Source organism: Eubalaena glacialis, chromosome 4 (assembly GCF_028564815.1).
Source record: "Eubalaena glacialis isolate mEubGla1 chromosome 4, mEubGla1.1.hap2.+ XY, whole genome shotgun sequence".
NCBI lineage: Eukaryota > Metazoa > Chordata > Mammalia > Artiodactyla > Balaenidae > Eubalaena > Eubalaena glacialis.
In genome coordinates this window covers 52,491,726-52,513,042 of record NC_083719.1, presented here as the reverse complement: position 1 = coordinate 52,513,042, position 21,317 = coordinate 52,491,726, and the positions used below count along the sequence as shown (strand labels likewise).

Sequence of the window (21,317 nt, the reverse complement as noted above, 5' to 3'; positions counted from 1 at the left end):
TAAAAAGAGGACAAAGTTAAGAACAATTTTTTTAAAACAAAAAGTATATAATCTTATGCACATATACACAGGCTTAAGAAAAAACTAGAAACACAACAAAATATAATAGTAATTATCTCAGAGGTGGAACTGCATGTAATTTTTATTTTCTATTTTGAACCTCCCATTATGTTAAAAAAATGTCTACACACACAAATATTCCCAACTGATTTTCAACAAAGATGCAAAGCAATTCAATAGAGGAAGAATACAGCCTTTTCAAGAAATGGTGCTGGAGCACTGGATATCCAGAGGCCAAAAAGATATCCTTGACCTAAATCTCACACCTTATACAAGAACTGACTCAAAACGGATTACAGATTTAAATGTAAAATGACAGAATTTTCAGAAGAACACACAGAAAATTTTCAGAATACAGGGATAGGCAAAGAGTATTAAGCACCAACCATAAAGAGTGATAAATTGGACCTCATGAAACTAAAAACTTTTGCTCTGCAAAAGACCCTGTTAAAAAAATATTTGCAAACCGCATATCAAGAAAGGATCAGTATGTAGAGTATATAAAGAACTCTCAAAATGCAACTGTAAAAAAAAAAAAAATACAACTAGAAAGTGGATGAAAAACAAGAACAGACATTGCACTGAAGAGATATACAGATGGTGAAAAATCATATAAAGGATATTCACCATCATTAACCATCAGGGAAATGAAAATTAAAATATAATGAGATACCACTATGTACCAAAAAGAACGGATAAAATAAAAGTAGTAAAGTAAGAAATAGTAACACCATCAAATACTGGCAAGGATGTGGAAAAACTGGATCTCTCATACACTGCTGGTGAGAATAATGCAAACTAGTACAGCCACTCTGGAAAGCACTCTGACAGCTTTTTATAAAATTAAACTACACAACACAGCATTACACTCTTAGACATTTATCCCAGAAAAATGAGAACTTATCTCCACAGAAAAACCCGTACATGAATGTTCATAGCCCAAAACTGGAAACAACCTAGATGTCCTTCAACATGAAATAGTTAAACAAACTGGTAGTACATCCATATTGTGGAATATCACTCAGCAATAAAAGTCAATGAGCTATGGGCTTCCCTGGTGGCGCAGTGGTTGAGAATCTGCCTGCTAATGCAGGGACACGGCTTCGAGCCCTGGTCTGGGAAGATCCCACATGCCGCGGAGCAACTAGGCTCGTGAGCCACAACTACTGAGCCTGCGCGTCTGGAGCCTGTGCTCCGCAACAAGAGAGGCCGCGACAGTGAGAGGCCCGCGCACCGCAATGAAGAGTGGCCCCCGCTTGCCGCAACTAGAGAAAGCCCTCGCACAGAAACGAAGACCCAACACAGCCAAAAAAAAATTAAATAAATAATTAAAGGTGCTAATAATTTTAAAAAAAAAAGTCAATGAGCTATTACTATAAGCAACAACTCTGATGAATTTCCAGGGAATTAGGCAATTAGCCAATCCCAAAAGTTATATACTGTATGATTCCATTCATAGTTGTTTTTTTATAAGATTTTGCTGGGGTTTTTTTGTTTGTTTGTTTTTAATTTTTATTTATTTATTTTTATTTTTGGCTGTGTTGGGTCGTTTCTGTGCGAGGGCTTTCTCTAGTTGCGGCAAGCGGGGGCCACTCTTCATCGCGGTGCGCGGGCCTCTCACTGTCGCGGCCTCTCTTGTTGCGGAGCACAGGCTCCAGACGCGCAGGCTCAGTAGTTGTGGCTCACAGGCCCAGTTGCTCCGCGGCATGTGGGATCTTCCCAGACCAGGGCTCGAACTCGTGTCCCCTGCATTGGCAGGCAGATTCTCAACCACTGCGCCACCAGGGAAGTCCCCATTCATACAGTTTTGAAAAGACAAAAAGGGAGGGAGGGAAGTATGGGAAGGAGATGTTATTGTAGTAATAAAAGGGCAACAACAGGGATTCTTGTGATGATGGAACTATTTTGTGTCCTATCAATTTCAATATCCTGGTTGTGATACTGTACTATAATTCTTCAAGATGTTGCCTCAAGGGGAAAAATCTCACTATATTATTTCTTAAAACTGCATGTGAATCTACAATTATCTCAAAATAAAAGGCTTAGCCCCAAAGAGAAGCCCAAAATGCAACATTAATAAACTAGGGGAAGAGAGAACAATGCTAGCATTTTTACTTTTATTTAAAAAAGAAAAAATTTAGTTAAGCTAACCCAAGTATCCAAAAATAATTAGAAGAGTTTATATATTTAAGTTTTAAATTAAATAGCTAAGCACTTTTTAAAAGTTACAATGCAAAATAAACTCTTAGAAGAAAACATAGGGAAAAACTTCACGACACTGGATTTGGCAGTGAGTTCCTGGCTATGACACCAAAAGCAGAGGCAACAAAAGAAAAATTAGACAACTGGATTTCATCATTAAAAAAATTTTGTGCCTCAAGCCACTATCAACAGAGAAAAAGGTAACCCACAAAATGGGAGAAAATATTTGCAAATCATATATCTGGGTAAGGGATTAACATCCAGAATACAGAGAACTCCTAAAGCTCAACAACAACAGAACAACCAGATTCAAAAATGAGCAAAGACATCTTTCCAAAGAAAACATATAAACAAGCATATAAAAAGATGTTCAAAATCACTCATCATTAAGGAAATGTAAATCAAAATGATGAGATACTACCTTCACACGCATCAGGATAGCTACTATCCAAAAAACAAAACAAAACAGAAAGGGAGTGTTGGCAAGGATGTACTGAAATTAGACCTCTCATTAGACCACTTGTGCTCTGTTGGTGGAAATGTAAAACAAAATAGTACAGGTAACTGTGGAAAACAATATGGCAGTTCATCAAAAAACTAAAAATGAGATTATCATATGTTCCAGCAATTCCATTTCTGCGTATACACCCAAAAGAATTGAAATCAGGGTCTTGAAGAGTAGTATCTGTACACCCATATTTATGGCAGCATTATTCACAATAGCTAAAACATGGAAGCAACCCAAGTGTCCATGACAGATGAATAGTGAAGCAAAATGTGGTACATACAAAGGAATATTCAGCCGTAAAAAGGAAATCCTGACATATGCTACAACACAAATGAACTTTGAGGACATTATGCTAAGTGAAATATGCTGGAACCAAAAGGACAAATATTATACGATTCTATTTTTATGAGGCACTTAAAGTAGTGAAAATCATAGAGAAAATTAAGTAGAATGGTGGCTGCCAACAGCTGGGAGGAAGAGGAATGGAACAGGGAATTATTGTTTAATGCGCAGAGTTGCAATTGTGCAAAATGAAAAGAGTTCTGGAGATGGATGGTGGTGATTGATGCACAACAATATGTACTTAATACCACTAAACTGTACACTTAAAAATGGTTAAGACAATAAAGTTTATGTTACGTGAACTTTATCATAATCTAAAAAAAATTTAAGTTATAAATCCAAAGAAGGGAAAACTTCTCAAATATTTGGGGAAGCTTCAGTGGAAACAATGGTACTTGAGCTGGGCTGGATGGATGAGTAGAAAGAGGCAAAAAAAAAAAAGTATATTTTTTAAAATGTGAGATTACAAATTGCATGCTGCTTTAGTATAACTCTTTCCATGAAACTTCTTGGCTCAAATATTGATGCTTTTTTTTTTTTTTTGTAAACTGAGCTGTATTGCAGTTATTTCTAAAATTAAAAACAATCATCTATGACAAACTAGCATGTGCCAAAGGAAAAAGAAAAGGTGTATTAACTCAAGGTATCCTCACTTACCTGAACCCAGAACTTTTTTTCTATAACATCTATTAAAAATATTTGGAAAATAGTGCTGTTCTAGCTGCCAGTTAGAAGTATAGTTCTGGGGAGGGGGGGTGAGGAGAAACAAAGGAAAGAAGGATTTAGTTTTAGGGATCTAATGCACAGCATTATTATTGACTATAGTTAACAAGTATTACATACTTGAAAGTTGCTAAGAGAGTAGATCTTAAATGCTCTCACCACAAAAAGGAAAAGGTGAGTATGTGAGGTGATGGAAGTGTTAGCTACCCCAAAGGTAGTAATCATATGGCAATACATGTGTATCAAATCAACCCATTATACACCTTAAACTTACACAATGTTACATGTCAATTGTATCTCAATAAAGCTGGGGGAGGGGTAGGGAAGATGAGAATTGAAAGGAGGCACAAAATAAACATTTAGCAAATTAAAAAAAAAAATAGTGCTATTCTACAGAAACTATCTACTTCCGAACATACCTAGTAAAATTCTGGTATAAGGGGAAAAAAAGCCAGAGTCAGGAAACCTGGATTTTTTTTTTTGGCCACGCCACGCAGCTTGTGGGATATTGGTTCCTCGACCAGGGATCAAACCCAGGCCCATGGCACTGAAAGCGCCAAGTCTTAACCACTGGACCACCAGGGAACTCCCTGGATTTATTTTTCGAATCTCACTTATGTCACTAATAAACTAAATGACCTCTAGGATTTCACCTCTCCCTCTGGGCCAAAAGTTTCCCCTTCTGTTAATTGAAAAGAAAAGAGTGGTTACTTAGACTAGACTGTTTCTAAATCGCTTTCAGTGATAAAATCCACTGAATATGAGGAAAATATCAGCATTCTGGGGAACGTCTTTCATTTATACCAAATTATCTATTAAGTATATTAAAAGGAAGGATAAGATCAAGGTCAGTGAAACATGTAAATTGACAAAAATAAACTCTAGGGTGTAAGCAGTGGCAAAGATCTCTTGGGAAACATTTACTATGTGTATAAACTACATAGCTAGAGAGTTTACTATTATGATCAAATAAAGGATCAAAATAACTATCATTAAAAGATATACATAATACTACTGTGCATCACACTAAATACTAAGAGTTCAAGGAAAATGTTTGTAAGTAGTAGTATTTTTCTCAGAAATAAATCAAAAAGCAGTAAAGGAACAAGGTTCAAGAAGCCATTCTCATACCACTTAAGTCACCTTTGAGAGGCAGTTACGGGGCAGAACAGTGATAGAAGGAACCAACTTCTACTTAAATCAACCTCAGAATTTAGCAAGTTTTCTTGTTCCCTTTCCAATTCCCCCAGCCAGACAATGCTAGAGAAAGAAAGTGTAGTATGATTAAATGGAAACTCCTGGGCAATCAGACTGCTATCCTAATGTTGGAGGATGATCTCAAGCAACGAAAGGAAATGAGGAAACAGACATTTCTCCAAAGAAGACACACAGATGGCCAAGAGGCACATGAAAAGCTGCTCAACATCACTAATTATTAGAGAAATGCAAATCAAAACGATAATGAGGTATCACCTCACACCAGTGAGAATGGCCATCATCAGAAAATCTACAAACAACAAACGCTGGAGAGGGTGTGGAGAAAAGGGAACCCTCTTGCACTGCTTGTGGGAATGTAAATTGATACAGCCACTATGGAGAACAGTATGGAGGTTCCTTAAAAAACTAAAAATAGAATTACCGTATGACCCAGCAATCCCACTACTGGGCATATACCCAGAGAAAACCATAATTCAAAAAGATATACGAACCCCAATGTTCACTGCAGCACTATTTACAACAGCCAGGTCATGGAAGCAACCTAAATGCCCATCGACAGATGAATGGATAAAGAGGATGCAGTACATATACATACAATGGAATATTACTCAGCCATAAAAAGGAACGAAATTGGGTCATTTGTAGAGACGTGGATGGACCTAGAGACTGTCATACAGAGTGAAGTAAATCAGAAAAACAAGTATTGTATATTAACGCATATATGTACAATCTAGAAAAACGGTACAGATGAACTGGTTTGCAAGGCAGAGATAGAGACACAGATGTAGAGAACAAATGTATGGACACCAAGGGGCGAAAGTGGGCAGGGGGTGGTGATGGTGGGATGAATTGGGAGATTGGGATTGACATATATACACTAATATGTGTAAAATAGATAACTAATAAGAACCTGCTATATTAAAAGAAAAAGGATATGAGGGAAGAATTTTACAGTTAAAATGATAGGTTACTGGGACTTCCCTGGTGGCACAGTGGTTAAGAATCCGCCTGCCAATGCAGGGGACACGGGTTCGAGCCCTGGTCTGGGAAGATCCCACATGCCGCAGAGCAACTAAGCCCATGCGCCACAACTACTGAGCCTGCGCTCTAGAGCCCACGAGTCACAGCTACTGAGCCCACATACCACAATTACTGAAGTAGTAGTTGTGCCTAGTAGAGGTAGGAGCCTGTGTGCCTACATCCCATGCTCCGCAGCAACAGAAGCCACCACAGTGAGAAGCCTGAGCAATGCAACGAAGACCCAATGCAGACAAAAATAAATTAATTAATTAATTAAAAAAAAAAAAAGATAGGTTACTAAGTACTTGTCAGGATGCATATTAAATTATAACACATGAGACTATACAATTTAATATATTTATAATTCAATTTTCACAAAGGTGCTATTACTCGTTCATCTATAATTATATACCTAGAAGATATACCACACCATCTAAAAATCTATTAGTAATTTTTAAAAAGTCTTCAGTAGAATGCAGTAGGTAATAAATATGAAAAATCAATCTCCTCCCTCCATTTAAGTATCCAGATAAGAACACAATGAAAGAAATAGCCCCATTCATAACAGCAGCAGCTCTCACCTTCCCTCCATTAAGTTTTTTGGAAATAAGCTTAATAAAAAAATATACATAATTCTTAACAATAACAAAAAATATGCATACTAATAAGAAACATGGATATGACAAGAAAAAATCATAAAATCCACTGAAGGGCATAAAGTATTAAATAAATGGAAAATTTACTTTCCTAGAAAGAGATACGCTATTGTAAAGGTATCAATTACTTCTTAAACTATCTATAAATTCAAGCACTCTCAATCAACATACCAACAAGAAGTATTTTTAGAACTTAATGATTCAAGTTCACCTGGAAAATTTTTTCAAAAGTAGAGTAATAAACTGACACTTCCAGCTATTAAGCATACTATAATGAGGAGGGGTGGAAAAATCAAGAGAGCATAGTATTATAACAAAAACACAATAAATAAAAAAGAAGACTTTCATATAGATTAAGTATATTTGGGAATTTTCTATTGATAAAGATAGAATTTTAGAAGTAAAAAAGATGATTTATTCAACAAATGGTGTTACAACAACTGGTTAGAAATTTGGAGAGAATCAATCTAGATAATTATTTCACTTCTTAAGCCAAAGTAAGAAAACTTAGGTTATTATTTTTATAATCTTGGCATTAATCCTTTCTAAGAATACCCTTAAACCCAAAAATGCACAGACTGACAAATATGACTACATTAAAATTTAAACTTCTAAATGGCAAACACCATAACCAAAGCATATAAGTAACAAGTCAACTAAATCCATGTAGAACACAAAAGGCATACAAATATGTAATATTCCTAAAAGAATTTTTACATTTAACTTGCCAACATCACAGTTAGTAAGTTGCAACCTGACTCCAAAGCCTGTTATATATATACTATACTATGCTGCCTGTCTCAGATTTGCACAAGTACTTTAGCTAATATCCAATTTGTTCAAGAATGCTCATAAAGAGGTACTCTCATATACAACTGGTGGAAGTATAAATGGATACAAACTCTTCAGAGAGAATTTGATTCTATCAATTTCAACTACACACATAGCAAATGCACTTTAGGTATTTATCCACCAGAAAAAATACATACAAGTGTAAAAATTTACATGCAAAGAATACAAGAATAAACTTATATTCTGTACAGCATTGTCATGTATATGAAACAAAATTCATATTTATGGCAAGACAAGAGAAATTTAAATGTAAAATTTTTCTCTGCCCTCTCCTCACACTGTGCATTGTGTATCCACATTATGCATTGACGAAACCTCCCCCATCAGCAGGAATACCTGCTCAACCATAAACAGCAACATTCTGCCAGCATCAACACGACAACTCAAAGGATACCATTCCTTCTTGATCTTGTAAAGGGTCACATGACCAACCACAATAACACTTAAATCTGGATTATGTAAACTGTCAATAATTTATCGTACAGCCCTCTGTCTCAAAAAAAACTTATATACTATGTGTTGACTTCTAATAGGTGGAATAGTTCTCAGAGCTTTCTGAGATGCTCTTCCCAGGTTATAATCCTCAAATTTGGCTCAAATATAGTTTTCCAATTCTTAGATGGACTGATTAATTTTTCATCAACATGTATAACAACCTAGAAACAATTCTAAAGCTAATTAACACATATACATACCTACTATATCCCCTTATATATAAATGAAATATATCTTCCATTTTTATTTAAAGATACTTACACATGTACACACATGCACACTTACATGTTGGAATACATACAGAAGTCTTCAGAAGAATAAAAAACACACTGAGGATCTCTGGGAAGTGGAATTATAGGGAATTTTCATCTTCTATATTATAAATTTCTGTATTTGAATTTGTATAACAAGTAAAAAAAAAAAATTAAGGTAATTGTTTTAGCCCTTTGCCTAACAAAAGCCTCTCAGTGCTTGTACCTTGTCCAGCCCTCCAAGCCTACCCTAAAGTATGTCACTCTATAGATACCTAAAAGACTGAATTGATAGAAACGGTACTGATTTCAATAACCAAGTTCAAAAAAGATAAAGAAGATAGACTCTCAGGGTTTCTGGCTTGGGAACAATTTTCAAAAGAAAGAGCATACAGGACATTATGCTGCTATCAGGTATCTCTGACCCATCGAACTGCAACTACTATACACAGTCTCTGATATTCTTCAGCTAGCCCCAGGACAATTAACTAAATCTTTTCAAGTCCCCAGAGATTAACAGGGCACCCAAAGAATCCGTCTGTTGCCACCAGGATCCTTATCTTTTCCTAAAAGACTGAGAGTAAATCTACTCTAGCCACAAAAAGATATCCCAATATGCTTCTAAAATCACTTCCAAAATCTCCAGGGATGGGGGAAGTCAAACCAACTTATTCTAGACTGGGTGATAGCCTCGGCAAAGAGATTCATTTTTAGATTACACGTTTCTTGTGTTGGCCCTAATACAAATGACACAACTTTCTCCCACCCCAGCCCACAGCATTCTAGAATTGGTCTAAGGTTTGAAATTCCAAGGACACAATTATCAAGAAAATAAGATACACGGTCCAAACTTTGGGATTATATAAACAATAAAACCTTCATATGGAAAAATACAATTGCACCAAAATCACTGCATTCATACTAAAATTGAGCCCCAACATTATCTCCACAAGGAACCTATCCAACATAGACCATAAACGTACTGATTCATTCCATCCACCTTTCATATAGTAACCTTGAATTGCTAAGGAATGAAATATTTCACCTAAGTATATTTTACCATGTGCTACATTTTAGAATTTTATCCCTTTAGAAATACGTCAAAAATTAACTGGACTACAGGGACTTCTGGCCGAAAATGTCTGATCAAACGTTTAACTCATCTCCCTCACCAAAAAAAAAAAAAAGTACAGAAACAAAACTAGTTCTCACTATCAGAAAAAAGTTACAAATATGGAAAGGGAAAACACTAGAATGAACTCTGTGGTGCTGGATTAGAACCAGAAGTACCATTGCGAAATCATTCTATATCTACAGAAATATAGATGTAAATGTGAATGTGTACGTGTGCGCACATAAAAATATCCCCTACCTCTATATACGAAGAAGGCCAGGTGCAGCAACACCCCAAGAGCAATGAGCACAAGAAGTGCCCCAATCTTGGCTTCTAAGTACCATTTTCCACTAAAAATAACTGGAGCAAGTTTGAAGTTAAGTCTGGAACAGCATATTGTGCTAGATACAAAAAAGTGCTCAAAGAAGGAAGAGGTATGTCAAAAAGAAAATAAACCAGCTGGAAGGGGTTCCCACTAGCCTAATCAACAACAATTTGAGTACCAAAATAAATGACAGTAGATTATAACTCAGTGAGTATAATAGGTAATCATGAATAGACAGAGATGTAAATAAAGGAATACATTAAAAATCTGATGAGGAACAAAATATTTAGTTTCAACACCTAGCCCAAAAATATTTATTAATTACAAATGAGAAAGGAGTACCTTGACATAGGCGATGTCTGGCACTTACAACCTTAATCACATAACCAATTCCTATCAATAATGGGACAACTGAAATTGCCTGGCACCTGATAAGATACAGGAGAAGAATGCAACATCACTTCCATGATAATCCTGCCAAAGATCTAATAATGAAAATCTAATCAAAATCTAATTAAAATGTCAGAGAAATGCAAATTAAGGGTTATTCTACAAAATAGCTAGAGCTATAATCTTCAAAGTGTCAAGTCAGTCCCCTGAAAGTAAAGATAAAAACTGTTCCAGATTAAAGAAGACTAAAGAGACATGACAACTAAATGCAATACATGATTCTACTTTTAATCTAAAAGACATTGGGACAATTTGTCAGATTGAGATGTTAGTAATGTATTCTTGTTAACTTTCTAATTTAATAGTTATGATGTTATTATGTAGGAGAATGCCCTTGTTTGTAGGAAATAAACATTAAAGTATTTGGGGGTGATGAGGCATCAGAGATGGACAGCTTACTATCAAATGGTTCAGGAACAAAAAAAATTCTTTGTACTATGCTACTAACTTTTCTGTGTATCTGTCATTGTTCCAAACTTTAAAATATGAAAAAAAAATTACAAAAAAAAAAACTATAGTGGCACTAAAAAACCTAGGAGGGGTACATCTACAGATAAGAACAGAAAGGAATTTGTAGAGAATAAAAAGTGGATTGGGGCGGGGGGGGGGGGGTGGGGGGGTGGAGAGGGCGGATGACAACAAAACACATCTGAAGAACCAGATACACAAGACAAGTATAAAGTGGGATCTCCAAAAAGGATAAGTTTTCTTAGCAAGAAGCATTGGAAGAAGTGTGTGTCCCGGGCAGTCAGCCAGGTAATAAAACCATAGTAGAACAGCTGCATGGCTAAGGCCTCCAGCACAGCTCTCTATACTGTGGAAGATCTGACATTTGGACAGTATAACTGTGAAATAGGGGAATATTATCTCCTGAGGGACAGGAAATATGTGTAAGAGGACAAGCTACCCTAAGGAGAAACCCATTAGCTAAACATACCAAAGACAGAAAAACTGGGATTCACTTGGGCTGGGGAAATACACTTAAATGACCAATACAGTATAGTCTGGACCATCATATAAAACTTTACAATGAAAAATCTAACATTTGAGGAAAAACCAAAAGCATGATGGATATACCAAGCACAAGAACAAACTTCCTATATTGTTAACAGAGCAAACAGAAGTCAATGTAAAAGTAATACATATCTCAGAGATTCAAGAGCTTATGTGTGGACCAAAAATACAACCAAAAAATAAAAATCAACTGCTATAAAAAAAAAAAAAAAAACAACTGCTATGAAAATGCAAAGCAAGAGTTCTTAGAAATTCTATTTTCCTTCCCAAAAAAGTAATGAAATAATTGAAAAGAACTGAAGACCAAATTAATGAGCTAAACAATCAAGCCTCAGGATTCTCCCAGAATGAAAAAAAAAAAAAAAAAAATCAAAGCAAGTATCAAAAGCTCCACAAATCCCAACATCCACCTAAGTTCTCAAAGTGTGGTCAATGGGCCCTGGAAGTCCTGGGAGACCTTCAAGGACTTTTCAAGGTCAACACTATTTTCATCATAATATTAAAACATCATTTGCCCTTTCCCACTATACTGACAGCAACGGTGGGTAAAATCACTAGCATCTTAGCACAAACACAGTGACATCAAGCTCGACTAGCACCATTACATATTCCCAGATTTCTTTTCAAATGCCACTTTCACTTAAGTATATCTTTAATGAAGCAGTAAAAAAAAAATTTTTTTTTTTTTAATTTGGTCATGCCTCGTGACTTGCGAGATCCTAGTTACCTGACCAGGGATCGAACCCCAGCCCTCTGCAGTGAGTCCTAACCACTGGACTGCCAGAGAATCCCCCTCCCAAAATAATAATTTTATTAAGTCTCAACTCTTCGATACATGTCTTCTTCATAGTCTATGTGGAGAAATAGCAATCTTGAGGAAGAGCACTTGTGTAAATTACTTTGAGTTGTGAACTAAATTAGCCTTTTTTTAAAGGAACATTTTGACCTTAAAGAGAGAATGAGAAATTATGGTTATATAGACTTAGGAATTTGGCACACATTTTCTCAAAAATAAACCAAGTAAGCCTGTAACTTCAAGGGAAAAACACTGACAGTATTTGTTACCAATGATTAACATTCGAGCTTCCAAGTGAAAATTTAGAATTGTGGAAAACATGTATCTGCCACCCTAAGCTTTACAGCTTCGTATTAAGGACTTCTGATGAGATTACTGGTGACATTAACAACTTTTTTGGTTTTGTTACTGCATAATGAAATGTGTCAACTTTGGGGAAAAAATGTATAACTCAATGAACCTGTATTTCCCTAACAACCAATACACGGTGTTACAAAATCATAAACAGGTGAAAGATTCATTCAAAGTGCAAGGTATACCACGGATTTTCAGATAACAAGAAATGGAAAATTCAGTGATATGGTTTCAGATTCAACACTGCAGCTCTCCTTTAAAAAACTACCACTTGTCAAATGTTGGCTAAAATACCTCTTCCTTTTCCAACCATGTGTCTGTATAATACAGGATTTCTTCATATACTTCAACCAAAACAATATATTGCAAGATCGAATGCAGAAGCAGATACGAGAATCAAGCTGCTTTCTATTCAACCAAACACAAGAGACTTCCAAATACATATAACAATGCCACTCTTTGCTAAAGATTTGTTTTGGAAAACAGGTTTTTTAAAAAAACCTAATTTAATTTTTTTAATTAAAAATATTTTTATTAAAAGAGGGTTACACTAACAGGCAATGGTTTATTATTTTTTAATTAATTTTTAAAAATTTGTAATACAGGAAATATAATAAATATAACCCACATAAACTAAAGCTCTGTGGGGTTCTTAGTAAATTTTAAGAGAGTAAAGGGATCCTAAGACCAAAGAGTTTGAGAACAGCTGCCTTAGGGCTAGTTACTATTACTTGTAATTATACTATGCTATAATAGAGTGAATCCTCCTAAGGACAAATAAAATGTGTAAGGCACTCATCCGCAAAGCAAGTTGTCTGAGACTACTCTATTTTTTTTTAATTTTTTATTTGTATACAGTTTTTAAAGGTTACTTTCCATTTACACTTATTACAAAATATGGGCTATATTTCCCATGTTGTGAGACTACTCTGTTTTCTAAGTTACTCAGTCTTCTTTTCCACTCTTCTATTCCCTCATTGTATTGGGTTGGCCAAGAAGTTTGTTTGGGTTTTTCTGCAACATCTTATGAAAAACCTGAACGAACTTTTTGGTCCACCCAATATCATAGGCCCTAGCTTCATGATGCTGTCAGTGTGCTTTCTCACCTCTTCTAGTACATCAAAAAGGCAGGAAACAGCTCAGTATAATCAAAAACAAATGGGCTCTGAATAAGGATGTCCCTATGAATGAAGTCCCCAGATTTTATTACATCTATTTTGATTACTTAAATGTCTCTTTTATTATTTTCTAGTTCTTCTACTACACTCTATATACCTAAAGTCATAGGTAGGTAAATAACTCCAGATAAGTAGAATCTTCTTTTATTAACTTAATTTTTAGATATTCTTTCCTACTGTCTCACATACTATCAATTAGAAAGCCTGGCGTGGCCTTCATCCAATGGTACCTGGAACAAAATATGAAGTGAGAAGAATAAAGTGAGTGATAGAATTCCACTCTGCTTATTTCATAAAAACAGACAAAAGAAGGCAATTTTAAAAATTTAGGGACACTGACAGAGAAGACACCTAATTTGGAGGTAGGACAGGAAGGAAAGGAACAAATAGAGAAGGGAGGTACAGAGGTATAAGCTTGTGTGTTTTAAGAGGCCGAAAGCATAATAAAGCAAGAAGGTATTGGGGGGAGGGTTAATTAATATAAGAATACATAACACCATGATATTATCTTAACAGAGGTAAATATGGTGATATTAAAGATAAAAAAAGAATTGACGAAACAAAACAAATAAAAACAAATACACTGATGAGTATTAGGTTAATACTGACATGTAAACTGAGTTAGAATGAAAAGGGATATACAGAGTTCAATGGAGCTGAGCAAATAAATATTTTCTACTCATGTTTTAAACAACTTTTGAAGTGATAAGCATAGGCTAGTAAAGTTCAAAAAGAGAAGGGCAAAATATAATTAAAAAACAAGAACTGAACATGGAGAAAATAGGGGAAGTAAATGAAGCTATTAAAATACGAGATAAAGGAATTAGAAGAGAAAGCTGAATAACAGCTAGATTTCTTTTTTTATAAAGACAGAAAAAGTTAAATCTGAAAAATGATGTAGTACATTTCAAGCGATGATAGGCATCAAGAAATAAACAAAAAAAATAGGGAGTAAATCACAGAAAAGGAGAAGGCAGAAGTGCTGAGCTTATTTCCTTAGACAATCCAAAAGTAGATATTATAGAGCATAATCCACATACACATTTTTCATGGCAAACAGTGTGCATTTAAAAACTGAATAATCGGGACTTCCCTGGTGGCGCAGTAGTTAAGAATCCACCTGCCAATGCAGGGGACATGGGTTCGAGCCCTGGCCCGGGAAGGTCCCACATGCCGAGGAGCAACCAAGCCCATGCGCCACAACTACTGAGCCCGTGCGCCTAGAGCCCAAGCTCCACAAGAGAAGCCACTGCAAGGAGAAGCCCGCGCACTGCAACGAAGAGTAGCTCCCGCTCGCCGCAACCAGAGAAAGCCCACGCACAGCAACAAAGACCCAACGCAGCCAAAAATAAAAAATAAATTAAATAAATAAATTAAAAAAAAAAAGAATCCGCATGGGACACGGGTTCGAGCACTGGTCCAGGAAGACCCCACGTGCCGTGCAGCAACTAAGCCCACGAGTCACAACTGAGTCTGCACTCTAGAGCCCGCGAGCCACGACTACTGAGCCTGTGCGCCACAACTACTGAAGCCCACGCGCCTAGAGCCCGTGCTCCACAACAAGAGAAGCCACTGCAACTAGAGAAAGCCCATGTGCAGCAACGAAGACCTACCGCAGCCAAAAAATAAACTAATTAACTAATTTTTTAAAAAACCTGAATAATCTACTATGAACAGCTAAACACGGGTACAATATATGTTACCAGGAAAGGAAAAGAGAAAGGCATCTTTAGGACTTTATAACACAGGTGTTCCCAGAAAAAAAAACAAGACATGTGACAGAGAAATGGATGAGCAACGGAAAAAAACGCAAGCAACAAGTCTGTTTAAAGAGAATCTAGGTAAGCAGCAATTACAAAAAAAAAAATTACTTTCCTATCCAACATCACTAAAATCTGCATAATCCCAAATACTTTGTAAACACTGCCATAATCTATTTCTAAGCGAAAAACAGCTTAAACTCTAAACCATGTCATCTATAAACAATTATTTAAAATAAATGCCCAAATATGCACCTAATTTTCTGAAATTTTCATGTGTTTCTTAAAGGTATCATTTACTACCAAGAGCTCAATACCAATATTCCTAAAATACCTGAATTTTAGAGATTTACCAATGATACATGCAAAATGTCTCTAACTATAATTATCACTTCATTAATAAAAAACATGCAATAAAAATTTGCTTTCCATATTTGAACCCCTGTAAGCTTTTTATACATGAAAAGTTTGTAATAGTTTGTTCTCAAACAGCAGGCAGACTTCATAACATAATATTTGAATTAATTAGTTGAAAGATTAAGATTATCACTATGGAATACTCTTAAGTACCTTCAATAAACAGTGCCATTAAGAGCGCATTTTGCGCAAACACCTTGGACGTACTCTACATTTGCCAATTTAATCTAAGAAAACCCACACAATGTAAACAGTATCCAAAATTTGAAGCCATTTTTAAATATTTTAATTGATTATCATCTTTTTTAAACCTCTTTTCACTGTCACATTTTAAACGAGACTTTGAAAAATACTTATAGTTTGACAATAGTATAAAACCTAAAATTCATTACGTTAATTCAGTGCTAACCTAATAAAATTCTAAGTAAACTGAAAAGTAAATTTTGTCTTGTTAAGGGGAAAAAAAGGACTCAAAGGCAACTACAAAGGTGAACATCTCACTTTTAAAAATGTATTGTCTGCATTTAAACATACTATTGCTCCCTCAAGGAAAAAAAAAAAAAATCAAGAACTATATTTAAAAACAGGGATTTATTTAAGTAGGTATTTTCGAGGACTATAATATTTTTTATAAGTAAAATTCACTAATGCAGAGAAACATTTTCACAAAGTGATAATTCTCTATAAAAGACTTGCTCTATTAAGGTTTTGCTGCTCTGAAGCCAAGTATAAACCATATAAGGAAACCGAAGTTCAATGCCATTTATTTTGTTCCCCTCTTTCAGATGCCCAAGAATAACCTCTTTCGTTGCCTAATGATACGTCCCAAAATCATAAAGTAGATTAGTTATACGCTTTAAATTTCTTGATAAAGCCACTTTGACCTAACAGGAATTACCTGATGGGTCACAAATCTTACCACCAATTTAAAAAATTTAAAAAATTTTAAAAAGGAGCTCCAGAGACTAAGCTCTAGGGAAAAATTCAAAACAGTACAGAGTAAGACTTAAAAGATTCCCATTTTGAAATATACTTGTGAAATAATTTGATCCTGTCCTTTAAGACCTAACTTTTCTCTTTTTTGAACTAAAGAAAGCCACCTATTTTTCCTTGAGGTAGCATGGGCAAATAAACATCCGTTTATATTTAAGATACACCTACCAACAAAATACCATATTTATTTAATATTTATTCAAAAGCACAGTACTATCTTTCACCTCCCTTTACCACAAAAGTACTAGGGGGAAAACCAACCTTAAAAAGACACACATTAAAACACCACTGAAGAAACCGTTTGTGTTTGCTGCGACCAAAACTAGTTTCATCTATACAGACTACCGACTGGTTCAGAAGTGTTTACATCTATAACTGACCGGTGGAATGTCCCCCCTGCTTCACTAATCCTTGCCCCCAAGGCAGATACTCATCACTTTCTGGGCGGCAGAACCAGCCAAAACACTTGGGCCAGCACAGAAATGTAAATATTGTACTATTCAAAAAGCACAACTGTTTATCACAATCAACGTGATGCCCATGAAAATTGTTTCAAGCGTTTTACTTCCCTTCCTGTATCTTCTGTTCTGAACTGCACAGAAGTCCTAACAAACCAAACCACTTACAGGTGTTTACGTTTGTTTTTTAATTATAACTCTCTCTTTGTCCATGATACTTATTCCCTCCTTTTTCTTTCTACTAAGTCAGTGACAAGAAAAACCTAGCCGACAGTTGCTTTCAATTAATTAACCCAACAAGTATTATCAAGTTCTAAATGTCTGAAAGGAACAAGTTATTGAAGAAATGTATTACCCACCTAGAAAAACGACTAAGAATGGCAAAGGTTTTTGGCTTATAAGATCCAAATGAAATATACCCATAAAGGTTGGTACTAAAAAAATCTCTATATACAATTAAACACAAAAGCCAAGTAATCAGTAACAGTATAAACAAATGTGGCAGCCATCTCAGCAGCAGCAAATCCCTCCCCGCAGTGACCTAACTTTCTTCCAAAACAAAAAGTTGCCGGGTTCAGCAACTTAATAAATCAGAAATATACATCGTATACGTTTCGGGAAACTAAAACTTCTGGACCTTGTGCCGAACAAAGGCACTCCTTCCTCGAAAACTTTTCGACCCACCGCACTCTTACAAGCTCTTCTAAAATAACCAGAGTCCAGATGGTAGAAGAGGGAATAAAATCAGTTCTACTATTCAGCACCCAAAACACTATCCAGTTCGACATCAGAAAGCGAGAATCTAGGTGAACTTCAGAAAAAGTGAAAAACGCTAAAGTTCCCTCACTTTCCTGGCCCGGGAGCTTTGTGACTCGTAGACACTTGTGAAAATTACCTTTCGGTCGGGCAGTGTCTCAGGGCCGCTTTTTCAAGGCTTCGCCTGACATGATTTCCTTCCCTTCATTAGTCACTTCGGATCCAGCCGAATTTCTCTCTCTGGTGAGAGCGGATGTGAAGTGGCCTCCCGCAGTAGGAAGAGTAGGTGGCTTTGGTGGGGGCTGGGACGCGGACTGGTTTCCTGGTCTCGAGTTTTGCAGGAGTTTCCCAGACCCAACTAGGATCTCCGCCGAAAAACAGAAACTTTTCACTCGTGACACCGCCCGGAATTACCGTGCGAAACTCACTTCCTGCCGTGGCGAGCAGCAGGATCCAACTCGGTCCAGGGGAACCCGGAAAACCAGCTCCACGCGCGCCGGGGAGGGGGAGGGCAGGGGGCGTCAGCTGCGAACCTGGGACTCCGGGCGACCCGCGCGCCCCGACACCCGACGGCGGCCGAACCTGGCCGGCGGGGGGCGAAGACGCCGCCGGGGTGCTGGGCGAGCCTCGGCCGCGCTAGGCCGCCACCTCCTTCTCGCCGCCGCCGCCCCCGGAGCCGGGCGGCGGGGTTATTGTCTCGATAGCGCCTGCCGCGCCCTTCGCCTGCGCCGCCGCCGCCCCGAGCTAGAGCCGAGGGGCCGGACAGGCTCGATGGCGGCCCCCTCCCCGGGCCGTCCGTCGGGCCGTCCGTCCTTCCGTCCGTCCCTCCCCGCTTTCCCTTCTCGCCCTCGAGCCCTCTTCTCCTCCCTCTCCCGTTTCCCCGCCGCCGTCCCCTCGCTCCCCTCCTCGTTCTTCTTCCCCGGCGGCGGTGGCTCCCCCGGGAAGCGCAGGGGGTGGGGGCAGGCGGCGGCTTCGTCTCCTCACGAGCTCGCGGGGCCGCGGCAGGGGCCGAGGCTGCGTCCCGCGCCACCGCGCCACATTCACTCGAGCGAGAGACTGCGAGGGGCGGGGAGGGGAGGGAGGGAGAGGAGAGAAAGGAGGAGGAAGGGGGCTGGGGCGGAGAGGAGTTACTGCCTCACAGGCCGCGGCGGCAACAGCGCCACCGCCCCGGCGGCGAGGGGGGAAGAGGCTGCGCGCGGCGGCGGCTCCGCGGCGGGGGCGGGGGCGGGGCGGCCTCCCACGGGCTTCGCCCCAACCGCCAACAGTCGGGCTGGAGGCCGGCGCGAGCCAGTCACCGCGCGCGGGGGCGGTGCGGGCCGACGTCGGTGGGGGGGTGGGGCTGCAGGCCCGGGGTCGGGGGCCGGGGGCCGGGGACCGGGGGGTGGGGCCGGCGGCGGCCAGGGGTTCGCTTGCGAAGCGCGGCATGAGGCCCGCTCAGGCCCAGGCCTGGGAGGCCTTCTTGCGGCTTCCCGGCTGCCCAAGGTGGGGGACTCGGATGAAGCCGACCCCGGCTGACCCCGCCCAGCCTGGGAGACCGAGAGTACACAAGCCTCCTCCACCCCAGCCGATTGAGTTTCTTTGTACGACAGTAATCGGTGCGAAGGGTTCATGTCCAACCCGATTTTAAGGCTGCAGGTATCTCTTTCAATTGCAGCACTCCAACTTCCTCTAATGGCACGCTCAGTTTGCAAGAAACCACAGCGGCAGCGCGGTGGAGCTTCCCACGCCAGCCCTTGCTCCGAGCTTGCTCGGACAGCAACGCAGCTGGGGCTCCTCCAGGTCTCGACCTCACACCGGCGGGGAGACAAAGCTGGCACTGGGAGGGGGAAAATGGCCCGCGAAATTGCCTCAAGATAGTGCCTTTGTTAGAGGAAACATTGGATACACTCCGAACGCAACGTAGGCTTCCAGCCCCGGCGGTTTCGGTGATGCAGTCGTTAAATTACGCTGGCCCTAGTGAAACTCAGCCTGGCAGGGTTTGCGTTTATTGCGGAGAGAGCTGCTTAGGCATTCTATCAACACATATGGCATAAAACGCCTCAACCATAACATTGCAGTTTTTGCAGTTACCGCTTTAAATATGTTAACAGACAAGACGGCCTTGTTTTACCCCGAGAAGGAACGCAATAGATACGAAACAAACCATTCCCCGCCCCCAGTCTCTGCTGTACTTAACCGTGTACAATGACGGTAATTAGTCTCTGTGTCCCTGAAGTCACTGCTTCAGTTCTTCCGTCTGTGTTCCAAAGATAATTATTTATTACCAAGTTTGAATAAAGAGCTGTATGCCCTACAGATGATTTTTGGCTTCCATCCAAAGGAAGGAGTTGATAAAGTCCATCAAAGAATTATTTACCAAAGTGAGTTGTACGCTAGTGATAAACACTTGAAATAACTCCAAAGATATTTAAGACATTCTGTTAGGGGTGGGAGCTTTTAACTACTTCAGAACTGGTAGAATTAACACAGGTAGTGCCTTAGCCTAGAGCAGAAGTTGAAGGTTCACAGATAGTACAAAGTGTTCAGGCTTATTCAGTGCTGAACTAGAGGTAAAAGCATTAAGCTGGAAGTTAGAAGAAACGGCAGCCAGGTATGCTAGTAAGCTAGTTATCCATTTTATGTGAATATGAATCTTGGCAATTGTATAAAAGTTAGCATATAAACTATTTTTAATCGACACAAGAAAGATTTCCTACCCCACTTTCAAAAACTGCTTTGAGTTTGACCAGAATCAGTGGTATAGCTCTCTCTCCTAAAGCAACCCAGGATGGAGAGTCTCCCACACCAGCGGGAGACCAGGTGGATGGTGAAATTCCAATGTTGCATTTAATATCAGGTTGATTCAAGACCCCTTTAAATGTGGCATCATAGATTCAAGTGAACCTAACCTCCCATTCCCTGCCCCGCTCCCAAACCTAAATAAATAGGACTGGACCAGTCCCTAGGCTAGAACCTGCCCTGGCCCCCAGCCTTTTTTTTTTTTTTTTAACTTAGACTCCTGGGACCTATCTGGTTGATTACCATTTAGGCTAGAAAAGTACCTATAACCAAAAACCCCTCCTCCAATTCACCTGAAATTTTGCCACTAGAGTGGCAAACCATAAGTAATAAATAAACCACACAATAAACCCTTTGAGTGGTTTATTTCTCTAGCACAAAGCCATAATCCTGGGAAAGGTAATATTTTAAGCCTTATTAGTCATTTATACCACTTCATCAGATTGTTTCCCCAAAGCAGCTTTTGGTGGGAGGGAATATAGAGATAGCATATGCTGATGTTGAGTAGGTAGGAGAGGGAAATGTGGTTTCATTCCTTGGGGCCATCTGCAGAGAGTAGAGAAGTATAGACAGTAAAGTGCCCCTCATTTGATTGTT

The 21,317-nt window shown here is 38.8% G+C and overlaps 1 protein-coding gene across 9 annotated transcripts in view; it reads right to left on the bottom strand.

Annotated features, from left to right (window-relative positions):
- Positions 1–18,783, bottom strand: part of ERBIN (erbb2 interacting protein) — a 109,863-nt gene extending 91,080 nt beyond the window's left edge. For all 9 annotated transcript variants that reach the window (XM_061189300.1, XM_061189302.1, XM_061189306.1 and 6 more), the window contains exon 1: positions 18,082–18,783. The gene's annotated coding sequence lies outside the window, so the exon portion shown is untranslated. The remainder of the gene's footprint in view (positions 1–18,081) is intronic.
- Between the last annotated feature and the right edge of the window lie 2,534 nt (positions 18,784–21,317).